General features: G+C 41.1%; 2 protein-coding genes across 2 annotated transcripts in view; one reads left to right on the plus strand and one right to left on the minus strand.

The window, feature by feature from the left end:
• NMNAT1 (nicotinamide nucleotide adenylyltransferase 1) overlaps positions 1-5,194 on the minus strand; it is a 28,495-nt gene extending 23,301 nt beyond the window's left edge. Inside the window, exons 1-2 of the mRNA XM_008568823.1 lie at positions 5,121-5,194; positions 4,321-4,448 (exon numbers count right to left, since the gene is read on the minus strand). The gene's annotated coding sequence lies outside the window, so the exon portion shown is untranslated. The remainder of the gene's footprint in view (positions 1-4,320; positions 4,449-5,120) is intronic.
• A 36-nt stretch (positions 5,195-5,230) lies between these two features.
• LZIC (leucine zipper and CTNNBIP1 domain containing) overlaps positions 5,231-9,508 on the plus strand; it is a 13,024-nt gene continuing 8,746 nt past the window's right edge. Inside the window, exons 1-2 of the mRNA XM_008568824.1 lie at positions 5,231-5,291; positions 5,960-6,047. The gene's annotated coding sequence lies outside the window, so the exon portion shown is untranslated. The remainder of the gene's footprint in view (positions 5,292-5,959; positions 6,048-9,508) is intronic.

Here is a 9,508-nt window from a genome sequence, read left to right on the forward strand (position 1 = left end):
TTTTTTTTTTTTTTTTTTTTTTTTAAGGTACAGGGATCTGAACCCTTGACCTTGGAGTTACAACACCAGGCTCTAACCAAATGAGCTAACTGGCCATCCCTGCTATTTCAAATAATTTTCTATTATATGGAAGATACTATAACATAAGGATGAATGTTCTAAGCAAAGGTAATAGTACCAAAGTCCTGAGGCAAATATACACCTGTCATTTTACAGGAGCAGAGAAAAGACCAGAACGGCTGGGACAGATTAACTGACGGAGGAGGAGTACCAGATACAGTCAGAGAGGTAAGAGGAAACCACTGCAGGGCTCTGAGCAGAGGTATGACATGACCTGACTCATATTTTTTAAGGATCTCTCTGGCTATTGAAGTTGAGAACAGAATGTGGGAGGAAACAAGGGTGTATGGAAGGAGACCAGACAGGAGGCTACTGAAAATATCCAGGTGAGAGTTGATGCTGACTTGGACAAGGGTGGTTGCAGCGGAGTGGTGAGAAGTCATTAGATTCTGGATATATTATGAATGTAGAGCCAATGTGATTTGCTTATGGATGGAATGTGGGTCATAAAAGGAGTCAAGGATGACTCCAAAATTTTGGCCTAAGCAACTAAAAAAATAGCACTGCCTTTGAGGAAATAAAAAAAGATAACCATGAGTAGGTTTAGAGGAGAAGATCAGGAGTTCAGTTTACAGAGAAGTTAAATCTGGGATGTCTATTAGATATCCAAGTAGTGATGTTAAGTAGGTAAATAGAGAACAGAGCCAACTCGGGGTAGAGGTCCAGACTAGAGATTTACTACAAACTTGGGAGTCATCTGCATATATATGGACAGCTTGGGCTGTCCTAACAAAATAGTATAGACTGGGTGGCTTAAACAACAGAAATCTATTTTCTCACAGTTCTGGAGGCTAGAAGTCCAAGATCAAGGATTTGGGCGATTGGATCTCTGCTGAGGATTCTTCCCATCTTGTAGATGGCTGCCTTCTTGCTCTGTCCTCAGATGGCCTTTCCAGTAAGGGTTGGGAGGCTAGGTGGAGGGGCAGATCTGTTGTCTCTTCTTATAAGGACACTAATCCTATTGGATCAGGGCCCCACCTTATGACCTCATTTCACCTTAATTACTTCCTTATTCCAGATACAGCCATATTCAGGGGTAGGGCTTCAACATATGAATTTTGAAGGGACACAAACATTGGAGCATTTGTAAATAACTAGCTCATACTTATCATTCAGTCCATAACAGATGGTATTTAAAGCCATGAGACTGAATGACCCTGCCAGGAGAGTGAGTGAAGACAGAGTGGACCAGCAGTATGCGCATCACCTGGAAGCTGGTTAGAAATGCAGAATCTCAGGCCCTACCCTATACCTATTACATCAAAATCTGCATTTTAACAAGATCCCCAGGTGATTCATATGTATCTTCAAGTTTTCAAAGCACTGCTTTAGAGCACTCCAACAGTCCAGATGAGAGACAACAAAGGGTAATAACAAGAGGGACGATGTCAAGGGTTTACAAGTTGACCAGTTGACTGAATAAAGGAGGGAAGGAAGAGGAAGGAAAATAAGATTTCTGACTTGAGCGACTGAGTGGATGATGTGCCACTAGTCAGAGAGGATTAGAGGAAGCTCAAGTTAGGAGGTGTGGAGGGATGGCATAAAGAGAAACACTACTGTTTTATGGGTGTTGAATTTGAGGTACACACAGTACATCCAAGTAGAGAGATCCAGCAGGTAGGTAGACACAGAGAGACTAGAACCAGGCACTGATTAACCACAGATATCAAACACTACCTTCAATGGGATATCACAATTAAGAGAAGGTTTTTTATTTGATTTGATTTTTTGTTTAGAATAGTAGAGAATTAGAATGGTGGTAGGTTGAGGGGAAAGCACCATTAGGAAGACACAGAAGCTGCAAGAAAGTGAATAATTGATGGAGGAAGCTTCTCAAGGGGGCCACAGAGAAAGGATTTTAAATATAAATGATAACAAGAGCTTAAAAATAATGGGGAGTAATGAAAGCATATGTCCACACAAGGAATTATACAGTTTGGCTTTGTGCATAATAACCAAAAACTGGAAACAACTCAAATGTTAATCAAGAGATGAATGAATGAAGTAAATTTGGTATATGCATATAATGGAATACTACTGAGCAATAAAAAGGAACAAAAACAAACTACTGATACAAGTAACATGGATTAATCTCACAGGCATTTTGAGTGAAAGGAGCCAGATACAAAAACGTACACACTGTATGATTCTAATTATTTGGAATTCTAGACAACTAATTTACTCTAAAATGACAGAAGGCAGACCGGTCGTTGCCTGGGGCTGAGGTGGGGGTGGAAAGTTGACAATTGAAGGGCAGAAAGCCTCATGGTTCCTGCTTATGAAATCCTCATTTGACTTCCCATGCCTCTCATTGAATGGCAATACACCTACTCATTCTCCTTGGATGGGCCTGTTCCTTGTGAATATATATCCAATTATGCTTATTTTACATAATGATGATGATGATATTCACTGAGTTCTTCCTATGTGGGGAGCAATATACTAAGCATTCATGTGATCCTTACAGCAACCTTACAGCAATGAGGTAGGTGATATTATCATCCCTTTTTTTTGCCTTACAGATGAGGAAACTGAAGCTTAGAGAGATTTACTAACTTGCTCAGGATCTCACAGCTAGAGTAACGTCCTAGATTCTGAAAGTTCATGCTCTTACCTATTACGCAATACTTACAATGGTATAAGTTATCTGCTGGTAGACACTTAAAAGAGGTCCAAGTGTTCAGAGAGCCTTTCGCTCACGGTGCTCGTTAGCCACTCAAGTTTCATCTGCCCTGGCATTTTCCCTCCCTAGTTGGAGCAACTTGCATTCTCCAGGCTCCCAGTCCAAGTTCAAGCTGAAGTGTCCTAAACTCCTGCAGCTGCCAAGTAGCATTTATCTGGTTTACCAGTTATGACTCCCAGTTATAAAGTTACCTTTCCCAGTGCTGTCTCCTGTAACTACCTACCTAACACACCATTCCTCTTTCTCCAATTTCTTCTCTGCCTCCCATCTAAAGGCTTGGATTCTATTTTTGTTTTAAAACTGGAACCCTAACAAATTTTTTTTACTTATGCACTAAGTATATGTTTTCATTATCTATTAACTCTAAACAAGAAGCCAATTACCAGCCAGCTGCCAAAAAACGAACAAAACCCCCAAAGGTATATAAGAATATCTTCAGCATAGAACCTGAATCAGACTAAGTTACTGAAAAAGAGAAGCAGGCAAATACAATGCCTGTATGGTAAGGCCTTTCCTCCATAGCTTCTACAACTGCATGCACCAAAACCAGCATGAATGTCTGAACAGGATAATATATTATCATCAAAATTAGGAAAAATACATTTTGAGCAAGTCTTTATTCAGCAAATTCTTCAAATGGTAGAAAAGGAAGTATATTTTCGAGTTTTATTTGGCACTGTTAAATTAAGTTTGGTCTAAAGGTTTCTTCACATAGTGTACTATAACCTAACTTAATGTGTAAACAGACTGTAATCTACCTCATAATTTCGGTTGATGTGCAAACAAACCATATCCTACTCCTGTAACAAGTAAAGGAGTCTCAGCCTATTACAGGCAGCCAAATGTTCAAACCATGTTCAAATAAGGCAAAACGCCCAGCTGTAACTAATTCAGCTGTCTCTGTACCTTTTTCTGGCTATAAGTCTTACCCCAACATGCAGTAAACTTGGGAGTTGCTGTGAACCTATTCTGGCAGTTGCCCAATTCGTGAATTGTTCTTTGCTCAGTTAAACTCTGTTAAATTTAATTTGTCTAAAGTTTTTTGTTTTAGCCCAATGACTTTTTTTAAAATTAATTTTTTATTGAAATATATTGGTTGTGCATATTTATGGGGTATAATTATATTTCAATACACATATATAATGTGTGTTCTAATTAGGGTAATTAGCATATTCATCATTGCAAAATTTAATCATTTCTTTGTGATGTGAACATCTGTCTTCTAGTCGTTTGATAACATGCAGTAAATCATTGTTAATTATAGATTCCTGGACTGACTGTACACCGATAGAACTTATTTTTTCTATCTAGCTGTAATCTGTACCCATTAACTAGCTCTCACTTCCCCCCTCCCCTTTCCTGCCTCTAGTAACCCAGTTCTCTCTCTAAAGTTTTTCTTTTTAACAGCACTGACCTTATTTGTCACTGAGTTCCATTTTACCCAAAACGCTGACACTTCCACACATACTCACATATCACAAATTAAAGATAATCGCATTAACACAACAGGCACTTACTTTTACACAGGAAATTCTTCGAATCTGAAGCGTTTTGCAAGGTAGGCTATTGGAACCATGCCAACTAGTGTGTCAACAGTCTTCTCTGAGGTGGGCTAGAAAAGTGATTTCATATCCAAATTGTAACTCTGAAAAACGATTGAAGGTAATAAGGAATTCTACCATCAGGCAAAACTAACAGAAACAATTCATCCTGGTAGAGTTCTACGGTAATCAAAGTTGGAAGTTTGTCCTGACGAATGAAACATAACTAACTTTAAAGACCACACTTTTGAAACAATTTTGCAACCCTGTGTACATAAGGGAGATGGATAAGTCAGTAGTATACAGGACATCAGGGTTTATGGCATTTTCCGGGTAACTTTTAAAGTGCTGCCCCACAGCTAACTGCCTCCTTCTCAAGGGGTATGAGTGTCGAACTGCTTCCAGGAAAGTGGGTCTAGTGTTTTGCAGACACGGAAAGATTTAGGAGGAAAGGGAGGTAGTCCAGAATGGAGGACTTCCTCCTCCGCCCGCCACCCACCCCGCGCCCAGTGCCAGGGTGCCAGCCCTCAAGACTCATCTAGGAAAGGATTTGCCCCCAGGGTGAATTCACCCCTTCCTAAGGTCAGAGGCAAACTCGCAGAGGTTTTCGGTTCCACGAAAGGCAATATTCCTGCCTCAAACTTGAATATGACCTTGCCTCGGGGCCCGTTGTATTCGACCCTAAATACGGAACTCCCCTTTGCCTGTGACAAGATGGGTTCCTGGCTGCCTCCCGCAGGGACCGGTTTCTCAGGGGCTGCAAGTGGGAAGCTTACCACACCCTCACCGCCGACCGGCCGCAGCGCTCCCCAAGCCCACCCGCAGCCCGGAGGCCAGCGAAGGAACACCGGCGGCCGCACCCTCGTTGGTTCCAGGAGGCCGGAAGTGCGTGCGTGCGTGCGACGGAAGTGCTCCTCTCGCGCGGTTCGCCGGGCCGGGGCCCTCAGGTAGGCGGGGCCCCTGGCTCCGAACTCCGGTACCCGGGGGCTGGCGGGAGGCAGAGACGGGACCCCGGGGGGCACTGAGCAGGTTACCCCGGTTCTGGCCAAGGAGGGCCGGAAGGCGTTTCGGGGGCGGCGGGTTCACGGAGACTTCTGGTGGCAACCGGGGCCTGGTCGAGCCCGGCCGCTGCGGGACCTCAGTGCGGGAGCGTCAAGTTCCCCGTGGAGATAGGATTTGCGGCCTTGTCTGGAGCTGCTGCCTCCCCCCCGTCCCGATGGTCGTGGGCCAAAAGCTGCTCACTTCCAGCCGGGAAAAGGGTTTTCCGTGCTTCTGGGTTTAACAGCTTCCCTCAAGGCGGGCCCGGGCGCGGGGTTTTCCTCAGTGACCCCCGCGGCCTCACTAGGGAAATCCTCAGAAAGACTGCGGGACGCGCAGTCGAGGCAGAAAGCGCCCAATCCCGTGATGTCTTCCTAGAAAGAAAGGGGTGTGTTCCAATTGCAGGCTGCTCACGTGGAAGTTATCTGGACTGCTTTAGGCCAAGTTCATATACAGCAAATAAAACCATTTGTTAATGAAATTATTAATGGTTTCCCTTTCCTAGCCAACTCCACTCCCCCCAGGTAATTTGAGCTTCGAGCCTCTTGTACTGATGAATAATTTCGCTTTTCTCAAGTTTATGACACTCGGAACTTCAATAATTGGTGGTTTATGCAACTTGAGACCGGTCAGCACTGTGCGGAGTTCAGAGTGCTAAGAGAGAGGTGAGCATGAATGAGTAACTTCCACTCAGATTCCAGTATCGGAGAGTCATTTCTATAGTTGCCGCAAAAAGTGCACCGCCTTTATTGAATACTAGGTGGTGCCAGCGAGTTAATCTTCTTGCGCTAAATCTCAAATAATGTAACACCAGGTTAATGCTTTTAAAGTCCCCCCTACCCTCCCCCCCATCTTCCCTGAAATTTATTCAGTATAGCTTTACCTCTCTAAGATACGATGAGTCAGGTACTGGTCGGTTAGCTCGGTTAGAACGTGGTGCTGATAACAACCAGGTCCAGGATTAGATCCCTATATCTGCCAGCTGCCAAAAAAAAAAAAAAAGATTTTATATACTTGATCCAATTATCAAATTTCTATTCTGTGTGTTAGGTGCTGAGGGAGGAATCAGATGCATTTTCTGTTCTCCAGAATTTAATCAGAGGAGGAAGATAGACAAACTATATGCTATAATAAAATCATATATAATTCAAGGCAGAAATAGTGTTATATAGAGAATAAGATGTGGAATGTAGAGGAAGAAGCAATCAGTTCTTATTATTCATTTACGAATTATTTATTCAGTGCTTTTTGTCTGCCCAGGATTGAGGTAAATGCTAGTGGTAAATGTGGTAAAGGTAAAATGCCTACTCTCAATTCACAACCTAGTGACTGGGGGTAAATGAAGGAAGGTCTTGTGGAGAAGGGTACACTTAAACTAGACCTTGAAAAATGGAAGAACTGGGCTTGATAGGTAGGAAAAAATGCAGGCTCACAAGAGAAGGATGAAAGTGTGTGACATATTTATAATGGCAAGTAATCCGCTGTGGTTAGACGATACAACATAAATCCTGAAAAGACACTTTCAGTGTCGTCTTGGATTTGCCTTCACTTCTACCAGAAAATTCAACAGATTTAAAATAAAAACTTAGATGAGCATTTCCAGGAGAAACCCACTAAACTACTATATATGAAATATAACTATAATAAGTTACGCTTCTGGCTATAATGTAGCTACTTTATATTTGTATAGATTGATTAGCCCTTATCCAAAATGCTTGGGATCAGAAGTGTTTCCAATTTTGGATTTTTTTGGATTTTACAATATTTGCATATACATAATGAGATATCTTGGGGATGGGACCCAAATCTAAACATAAAATTCATTTATGATCCATATACACCGTTTACACATAGCCTGAAGGTAATTTTATGCAACATTTTAAATAATTTTGTGCATGAAACACAGTTTGTGTACAGTGAGCCATCAGAAAGCAAATGTATCACAGGGCCGGCCCGTGGCTCACTCGGGAGAGTGCGGTGCTCATAACACCAAGGCCATGGGTTCGGATCCTATATAGGGATGGCCGGTTGGCTCACTGGCTGAGCGTGGTGCTGACAACACCAAGCCAAGGATTAAGATCCCCTTACTGGTTATCTTTTAAAAAAAAAAAAAGAAAGCAAATATATCACTATCAAAGCCACTCATATAGGCAATATGCAGTTATATGGCATCACCATTCTGATTCTGAATTTATATGCCACCAATAAACAATGATTTTCTTACATTTATTCACATATAAGTACTTAACAGTAAAACACATGACATATCATTGATACAAAGATAGTGTGTTCAGGGTAACTAAGCAGCACAGCAGCATCCCCAGAATACCCATATCAGCTGTTAAACAACAACATCAACAAACAACAGCAGACTTTCAGTCCTCATCCTGTGATGCTATTCAGGGTAACTAAGCAGCACAGCAGCATCCCCAGAATACCCATATCAGCTGTTAAACAACAGCATCAACAAACAACAGCAGACTTTCAGTCCTCATCCTGTGATGCTGTGTTTTAATTAAAAGGTTACTGTACACTGTTTTTTTTTTAGGCGAGAAGAAACATCAGAAGCAGATGAGGGACCGAGAAGTGAGTCCTCTAGGGATGAGGAAGCATTCTGCTGGATGGCTTTTTAAAATGTTTCCCCCAGTATACAGTACTTAATGTGGCCTCATGTTGGTATTCAAAAAATTTTAAACACCGAGGTCAAGAGTTCAGATCCTCGAACCCGCCAGCTGCCAAAAAAAGAAAAAAAAAAGTAGTTTTAGATTTTGGAACATTTCAGATTTCAGATTTTCAGATTAGGGATGCTCAAACTGTATATCATTAATGATCATAGGTAACTTAAGCCAATTTTAAAACATTGAGTAATAAGACTAGGTTTCTTTCATTAATTACATTCTATTTTGAGTATATCTTAAGAATCTTCTCCATTGAAGTTCACATATCACATCATTTGGTAATTTCTTTGTGTGTAGAGAAATAAAAAATGCTTCAATAAGCTACCCTAGGATTTAAGTTTTGAGGAGTGTTTATACCTAATATTAAGCAAAATGTGTTTCCTTCCTGATTCTTTTTTTCTCTTCCTTTTTTTGCTGGGTAGCCAATAAGGGGATCTAACAAACCCTTGATCTTGGTGTTTTAACACTGTGCTCTAACCAACTGAGCTAACCAGCCAGCCCTTTCTGCGTGTCATCCTTGCGCAGGGGCCATGCTAATCTTCTCTGTATCGTTCCAATTTTTAGTATATGTGCTGCCGAAGCGAGCACCCAGCCAGCCCTTTCTGATGTGTGTGTGTGTGTGTTTCCTGAAAAGAATGTAAGTTTAATTTTTGTAAATGGAAGGCTTAAATACTATCAATGTTAAGGTAAATGGATACAATACCAATGCACCAAAATCAGCAGCTTTTCTCTACACCAGCAACAATCAGAAATTGTAATAACAAGCAAGAAATTGGTAAAAGGGCCACAAAATATGGTTATTTTGTGTAATGTCGAATATACTAATTATCCTGATTTGAGCATCACATATTGCACACAGGTATTCCTATTCAATGCTGTACCCCACACATGTATACAATCAATTATGTTTCAAAAAAAATTGTAATAACAACCCTCTTTCCGATATTAACAAAAAATAAATAATATCTAAGAATAGCCAATGGTCAAGGCATATGTGAATTCAACAATTCTTTTTAAACTAAAGATTATAAAAGAAAGCCTAGGTAAAGGGAGCAATATATTTCTTGACGGGAAGATTCAAATTTTAAGGATAGATTTTCTCCATATTAGTTTTTAATTTTAATGTAATCCCTGTCAAAATTTCAATAGGATTTTAATGAAACTTGACAAACTGATTCTCCAATTCATCTAGAAGCGAAAGTACACAAGAATATCTACAAATTTTAGGGGAAAAAAAACAGTAATAAACGCAAGTCCTTGGGGCTGCCCGTGGCTCACTCTGGAGAGTGTGGCGCTGATAACACCAAGGCCACGGGTTTGGATCCCATGTAGGGATGGCCGGTTAGCTCACTTGGGAGAGCATGGTGCTGACAGCACAAAGTCAAGGGTTAAAATCCCCTTACTGGTCATCTTTTAAATTAAAAAAAAAAAAAAAAAAGGCAAGTATT

This window comes from Galeopterus variegatus, unplaced genomic scaffold (genome assembly GCF_000696425.1).
Source record: "Galeopterus variegatus unplaced genomic scaffold, G_variegatus-3.0.2 Scaffold445, whole genome shotgun sequence".
Classification (NCBI taxonomy): Eukaryota; Metazoa; Chordata; class Mammalia; order Dermoptera; family Cynocephalidae; genus Galeopterus; species Galeopterus variegatus.